The sequence below is a fragment of the Cricetulus griseus genome, chromosome 7 (genome assembly GCF_003668045.3).
Source record: "Cricetulus griseus strain 17A/GY chromosome 7, alternate assembly CriGri-PICRH-1.0, whole genome shotgun sequence".
NCBI lineage: Eukaryota > Metazoa > Chordata > Mammalia > Rodentia > Cricetidae > Cricetulus > Cricetulus griseus.
The window spans coordinates 21,760,235-21,768,562 of record NC_048600.1 but is presented as its reverse complement, the minus strand read 5'-3'; the positions used below and the strand labels follow the sequence as shown (position 1 = coordinate 21,768,562).

Here is an 8,328-nt window from a genome sequence, read left to right as displayed (position 1 = left end):
GGCCTTGTCAGCTTTATTCAAGGAGGATACAGTGTTTCTTACAGAGCCCTGGTTCTGTGATGAAGGTGTGCTGGGAAGTCAATGTAGATGAAGTGGACTCTCTCTCGGAAGAGCAGGGAGAGAATGTCACCCAGAAAAATGGAGGCAGGAGAGAAAAAGAAACCAGAAATATTGATTTGTGTTTGTTTTACTACGTCTAAGCGGATGAGAGGGAACTTCTCTGACACAGGCCCTCTTCAGGATTGTGTCCAAGATAGGTATTGTATCATTCATATCAAGATCTTGTTTAAAAATCCATTATTCAAAATAAGAATATGATTTTCATTAACATAACAAGATAGTTTCTAATTTAGTCCAATATCCATAGTTTTCAATTGGTAGTGACTTTTATCCCAGGGGAAATTTTGTAGTCTAGAGATATTTTTGAATGCCACAACTGGTCTTGATAAAACGGGTCCAATTAGCAGTCAGAGTCAATAAAGGCTCTTGAACACCCTAAAACACAAAGCCATCCCCCTGCCACAAAAGACCATTCAGATGAAAATGACCATAGCATTGCTTTTGAGAAACATGGGTCCTTATCATTTAAGAAATACAGGATGAAAATGGTTTTCTAATTGTGACTCCGAGTCGAGGCTATTTCTGGTGTTGGCGCAGCTCCAAAAGGCCACAGTGCCTCCTACTGCCCAGTAGAGAAGGAAGATGAGTGAGTCCAGCTAAAAGTCCAGCTAGCCTCTGGCCTCCAAGCAGGAGAAGGAGGGGACTGGGAAGCGAGGCTGAGTTAGGCTGCACAAGCAGCCTCAGATGAGTCCTGGGACAGCTCTGGTAGGGAGTCAGAAGGTGTCCAGCGAAGTGCCAACACCGAAGAGACCTGGGGGTCCACCAAAGGGAAGCAAAAATAAGGGTGCTGCCAAGACACAGAAAGCTACCACAGCTCCAGGGAGGAAATCAAGGGACAGACCCAAGAAACTGGAGAACGAGGAAGAGGAGGGTATCTCCCAGGAATCCTTGGAGGAGGAGCAGTGAATTCCAGGCCTCTCTCCACCCCCACTGCACAGTAGGGCACCAGCTGCAGGCTCTGCAGCACCCACGGGAGCAGGATTTGGTTCAACCCATGTGCCCTCCCAGTAGGGCACTAAGGAACTAGTCTTGCCCCCCTTCCTTTTGCTCCTCCCTGCCCCTAAGGTTCTGGTTCATCTTTTCCTCTGTTCACAAACTACCTCTCGACAGTTGTAGGTTTTTTGTTTGTTTATTTGTTTTGTTTTTTTGTTTTTGTTGTTGTTCAATGTTCATTCTTAGACACCCACCATTGTGGCTGCTATCAGTGCCAAAAGTTCATCCTCCCTTTTTGCTTGCATTCTCCCCAAAACACTATATGGGAAAAGGGGGCTGGGGCGCAGCAGACTTATTACCAACCACCCTAGGGAAGATGGGGCCCTGCTGCAGCATAGTGAGGAGGCTGGCCCATTTTGATGGAAAAATGGTATAGGACCACCTTCTCTCCCCTTGATCTGTGGGGGAGGGGTGGTCAGTATTTGTCCTGGTCTGGGGCTTCCCCTCTGGTTTCCTGTTTGCAGTTACTTGAATAAAAAAGACTTTTCTGGAAAAAGAAAGGAAGAAAGGAAGGAAGGAGGAGGGAGGGAGGGAGGGAGGGAGGGAGGGAGGAAGGAAGGAGTGAAATACAGGATGAAAATGAAAACAATTTTTTTTTATTCAATCTCAGCTACTAAGAAATTATGCAGTCCAAAGTTTGTCCTAGATCCTGAGGTTAGAGCACATTAAACACAGCTCTAAGAGAAATTGTCCTGGCAATTTGATGATGGCCTAGAAATCCCAAAAGCATGCTGCAAGGCAAAAATGTGAAAATCCCCAATATAGAGTTGAAATTCTCTTATGAAAGATAGAATGAGGCTGTAAGGGAGAAAAGGAAAAGAGAGTTTGTAGTATGGGCAAGAAATCACAACACTAAAATCAGAGAGACAGGCACACATTAAACCACTTCTCATCTTTGAGGGATTCTGTAGACTGATATTTCAAAGTGGGGAAAGTGGTTAACAAAATATGGTTAGAGTATGAGCAACACACGAAAATCTGATTGCAAAAAGTCTGTGTATTAGTGTGTGTGTGTGTGTGTGTGTGTGTGTGTGTGTGTGTGTGTGTGTGCGAGAGAGAGAGAGAGGGAGAGAGAGAGAGAGAGATCACCTGGGGTATATAAATAAGACAGACAATAGATTATTTTCCTTTTCCCATCTGCATTGGACTGTGTTGAGTCTTTCTGTTAACTGACTAATAGTGTGTCTACGATTCAGATTTCCTGTGAGTACTGCCTTGGGCCACAGCATGAATTCTTTCAATGAATCTTATTTGTGAAGAAGCCTTAACAAAAACATTTAGCAAAACAGCAGACTGATAATTTAAATGACAACACAAACAAATGTATTCATTTTCGACTGTTCAGTTAAGCAGCTCTTTCCAGCCATCTGTATCTTTTGTGCTATCAACATATAGACTAAAAACCAATAACAATGATGCAGCTTTAAATCAATATCCATAGGGCTCTCTCAGACCACCAGTTAACCCAGGACCTTCATGTGTCCCTACCTACCTCCTGTAGGCCTTGCTGTAGAATGTGGTATCTTACTTTCACACATTTCCCACCCAGAGCTGCATTGGAGCAGTATAGGGACAATGTTGTGTCCCTGCATCTACTTGTCTTCTATGTTTAACATCTTATCCTTGATTATCTTGACATTAGACCTCGCCTTGCTTTGAAATTGTTCTATGATACTCTGTTTTACCCAGTGATTTAGCCCTGTCTATATATCTTGCATGTTTAAGAATAAAACTCTGGGGCTGGAGAGATTGCTCAGCAGTGAACAGCACCATTGCTCTTCCAGATGACCCAGTTCAGTTCCAAGAACTCATGTGGTGGTTTATAAACATCTGTAACTCCAGTTTCGGGTGATCCAATCCCTTCTTCTTGCCTCTGAAGGCACCTGGCATGCATGTGATGCCCAGACAAACATGTAGACAAACACCCATTTCAAACTCATCAGGACATTTCACTAACCTTTGTTTCTTCAAAGCTTGCAAGTGGCTGCTCCTATTCACATCTTCCTATGGCCAATGCAGTGCATTTTAGATACATCTCTGATTAATATGCTGGGACATTATTAAGTAATGATTCTATGCAAAACAATATGGATACTTTAAGGTTTAACTGTATTATAAATACTTTCTTTAAATTGTAATTAAATACAATTTATCTATTTAATTATTTTTAAATTGTCAACCTTGTCTTGTTTAATTCTGCTATTAAATAAAAATAGTATCATTTCATTAAGTGCATCTATAATAGCTGTATTCATTAGCAATGCTTATTCTCCATAAATTATCCTTCAGACTTTTATTCTAACTTTATTGCTTCTACTACTGGCAAATAAGAATACTTCACAAAGGAAATGTATCAAATTATAACATATTTGTTGTAGATATCATAATGTAATGTTTTAAATTGTGATGTAGTCAAATATATTGTTAAAAACATTACAAATAAGATAAGGTCTTGCATTTGGTAAACTTTGAATGTCAAATGCCTAAATGAGATTTATTATAACTTTGTAAGTACCTGCAGAGGAACAAGATACCCATAAATTCACTTGATTATTTTAACAGCTTACATACATACAGGCAGGATCGTCCCACAATGTCTGCCTGCATGTCTGAGGGCCAGAGACACCATTAGCTGTTTAGACCAAGTATACAGGAGCCTCAGAACAAGGTGACCAAAGATGCTGCCTTAGTCCAAGACTAGAAGGTTCCTGGAGAAGGTTGGTAAATGTTCACATTAGAGACTGAATAGGGTAGAGTCAGTTGTCTACAGCTGATGACAGCAACAGTAAATGAGATATCTTAGGAATAACTGATTGCTGTCTTCTTTATTTAAGATTTATTTGTTTATTTTAGGTATATGAGTACCCTATCTGCATGAACATCTTTAGGTCAAAAGAGGGGATCAGATCTCACTATTGATGGTTGTGAGCCACCATGTGCTTGCTGGGACCTAAACTCAGGACCTCTGGAAGAGCACAGCCAGTGCTCTTAACTGCTGAGCCATCTCTCCAGCTCCTTCTCTCTCCTTCCTCCACCTTTATTCCCTGCAGGCCCTCAGTATATTGGACCATTCTACCTATCTCCAAGGCAGCTCTTCCCTTCCAGTGGCTGTCCTACCTACCAGTCATAATGGGACCACACTATTGGACACTGAGAATTATGCTTTGCCAAGCCCCCAGGCATGTCCCAATTTGATGAAGATACCATTTTAAGCACAACAATGGGTTTATGACTTTAGCAGCTCCACAATTTTGTTTGTACGAACACATGGTGACTTCTCCCTTTGTAATTGAAATTCACAACAATGAACCAACTATGTTTTTATGATCTCTTCCCATAACCTCTCCTCTATGCTACCCTCTGGGCAACAGAATATTACACCAAAAGATTCAAACAATGATATAACCTGAACCACATGGTAGATTCCATCTCACCCTCATTCACATCTAGTGTTCACCAATAAATGAGAGAAGGATCTGATTTGTTATTTTCAGGTACATATTTTAAGTAAAGCTTTCCAGATATGAAATATGAGGCATATGAATTAAAAGTAAAGTTTAAAAGTAATGTGAAGTAAATTACAGAAATGAACACTCATTCTAGATTAAATTCCCTATGTCTGATCTCTAAGATTGATCGACAGAACATATTTAGAAGAAGTCCATTTGCTACAATAATATGAAGATGTTGGTTTATTTAAAAGTACATTTTACAGATTTATAGTCTCCAAAAATTGTAGCTCTAAATCAAGTAGCTCTAAACCAGTCTGCAAATCTGCATTACTGTTTCATGACATGGTAACTCATGTACTCATGAACATTCCCAAGCCTCAAGTTTTACATGAAAGAATGTTGTAAAGGAAATAATACATTCACAAGGACATCTATCCCACCATGCATGACATCCAATAGTTTTCTAGGAGGGAAAGATGCAATTTTAGGCATTGGGATGCATACCTTCCTGTTTTATTCCTTGTCCTACTGTCATCATCACAGCTTTTCAGTGGACACAGGTGTGTTATTTTTGTGGTCTGATTAATTTTCTTTTAAGTTTCAGAAAACAGAAGGCATCTGTCACACCATGGCATACTCCCTGACGATGAAGTGTCAGTGTTCACACCAACAGAATCATTGCTCTATTGTTAAGAATTCTTCCCATCTTATAGAGCAGTCATCCAATAAAAACATGTTTGTAAAACTGGAATAAGTTCACAGAAGAACACAGAAGCTCTGGGTCCCAGATTTTGAAGGATGCATCAATAGGAAGAAAGGGTGCCCGAGGGAGAGCCTTCTTCTCAGCATATGTGGAAACAGGAGAAGGAAGAGACTCCTGTCATCCTGAGCTTTGGTAATGGTTGAATCTCTCCACATATAGAATGGGGCTGTATTTCAGGACCTTCACCCATCTCTACTGTCTCCTCATAGTCTTTGTCCTAATTTATAAACCCAGACAACTGGTAACTTGTTTCAATTCTAGATCACAATCTCCACTGCTATCAGGATTCCAATGTATGTAACTCTGCCCCAGACTTTCTTTGTACTGATACGCCAAATCTTTCTATAATGATCCTAAGGCATTGAATCAGAGTAGGATTTCAACCTCCAACAGAGTCTATTATGGACAATAAAACAGCACAGAGACTGGGTCCACCAATATCCACACTGAGAACCAGCTGCCAGAGCACCCAGTGCTGCTTCTGGTCTCCTCATTTTCATTAAACTGAAGAAGATTAAAGCAGATGAACCCGTGTGCTCATCTAAATTGGATGCTGTTCTAATGGAGGAGAAATGGCCTCACACAGAAACAGGTGGCAGTAGTTAACAGATTCCACAAGAAAGGGGCAAAGGAAGAAGTGCCCCTGCTTGTTTGGGCTGTACCTGAGATGGGAAAAAAGGTGGGGATGAGGGGAGAAAAGGTCCGGAAAATAATGCTGATGAAACTACAACTTGTGTGGCCAAATCACACAATTTAAAAGCATAAATCTAGAAGAGAAAGTTGATCTCACTAGACCATAATTCACAAGATCATGACTGATCCTTTGCTGTCTCCACAAAACCCTTAGAAAATGAGACAATTCCCTTATTTTTCAGGCAGCTATGTTGGAAAGAGTTGTTGATCCTTAGTCCCCAATTGAGAGGATCTTATAGGGAGTACTTCTGCATCTCCCAAAGCCAGGTTCTTCATTAGCCCCTACCAGGGTCTTTTGATTCATTGTTATTGTCTATACCACTAGAAGAGACTCTACCATTAGAAGAGAAACTGGGAGTTTCTATAGTGCAATTATTTTCTGAGAATCATTTTATTTCATGATGCTCATTTTAGTATGGCTTTAAGGGACCAACAACAGAGTATAGCTTTAAAAATAATAGGCACCTGATTGCTACAGTGTTTGGCTGCTAATTCTTGAAGACAAGGTCAAATAAGTACATTAATCAATTTGTTTTAGCCAACAGGAATTAGGAATTTGAAGCATCATTTAAAATCCATTGGAAAACTGAAATTTATTATTATCTTTTCTGAGCTCCAAACAGTATTAGCAATAGAAGATGACTAGTTTTCCACCCCCTCTATATTTTGATTTTCCATTGGCTTACTAGTCCTGCATGATAAAAAGTTCCTCATCATCTGAACTCTTAAAGTTTATATTATACTCTTTAGAACACAGATGTAAAACTTTATGAAAATTATAAATTATTAATTGCAAATTATCAAAGCCAAATGCCAGTCATGCCTCAATCCACTCACTGAGTATATAAAAGAGAGCTCTCTTCATTATTATAGGGGTCCTAAAAATTGGACAGTATGATGAGCCAATTAAAGGTTGATTGACCAGGGACTCTGTGTTGGCTTCTCTGAGATCTCAAGCAGGTCACTTTAATCCTCTTTTGCCTCAGTTTACCCATAAATAAAAAATGGCATTTTAGTTTCTCTGGTCTTGAGAATACAGTTTTTCAATGTTAACTGAAAAATAGAATATAAGAGTCAACTATAATGCTGGCATTGGAAATGGTGTGATTCATGCTGCATTTTAAACTGTCAGTTCATAAAAGGCTGGTTTTCAGCACTTGCCTCACTAATGCCTGAGTTTTTCTAAAAATAATCACCAATTTCAGTAAAATGTAGATCATTTTCTCAGTTTCATTTCATAATGACCATGGATGAGCTTGAAAGAAATACCATTTAGATATGGTGAACATAAACCAGGAAATTCTCTATAACTAGCCCTGCTAAGCAAAGAGAAAATCGCAATGGAAATGTACTATGTCAACAGTACCTCTCTGGGACATGAAAGGCCTTTATTCTAACAGATGGATTTATTTGATAAAAATGTCTTTTTTAATATTTAAGCTTTCTGAAATGCAAGTTATTAACATTTTATAATTTATAGCAAATGCTATGGTAATGATTGCTCAAACTGTCCCCAAATCCCTTATAACTGTTTTTAAATTAACCCCCTCATTCATCAGCTAAACACCTTATATTCAACATATCCCTGCCTAAACTTATCATTATCCATACCCAAGCTTCTCCTTTTAGTACAAGCCCCAAATCTCCCCCAGAAATGAAGCAAGCACATACATTATTATGAAGTCTGAAAGTCCACCGAGCACCAAAAGCCCATTTGCAGTCTTCCTTGTGTATCTCCTGGCTCCAGACCACATCCCAGCTATTCCCAAGCCAACTGTATACCATCACTTCTATGCTTCATTAAGCACTATTAGGGGAAGGACAGTTGCTTGTATTTGATCTTAGTGCTAAGAAATAATGACAAACATGTCTACAGATAATGAATAATTTTGGTGGTGTTGAAAAGAGAGACTTTCAGTTAGATTAAAATCCTGTGGTCTAAGATCTTGTAAAAATCAGTACATCTTGCCTCAGTTGTGATATAAACATAATAACTATGATTCTCCCTCCTTACACAATTGTGATGGGGCTAAAGAAGACAGAAGATAGATACAGAAATAGATGATAGATAGATAGATAGATAGACGATATGTAGATGATAGATAGATAGATGGTAGAAAGATGACATATAAATGATAGAGATGATAGATAGTTAGTTAGTTAGTTAGTTAGTTAGATAGATAGATAGATAGATAGATGGATAGACAGATAGATAGATAGACAATGATACACACACAAGCAATGTTTCAAAGAGCATGAATTCCACAATCTTTTCATCAAAATTCCATTTCAGGATTTTTGTCTATA

General features: G+C 39.1%; 1 pseudogene; it reads left to right on the top strand.

Annotated features, from left to right (window-relative positions):
- Nucleotides 1-702: 702 nt before the first annotated feature.
- Nucleotides 703-1,026, top strand: LOC100756250 (annotated as a pseudogene).
- Nucleotides 1,027-8,328: the final 7,302 nt, after the last annotated feature.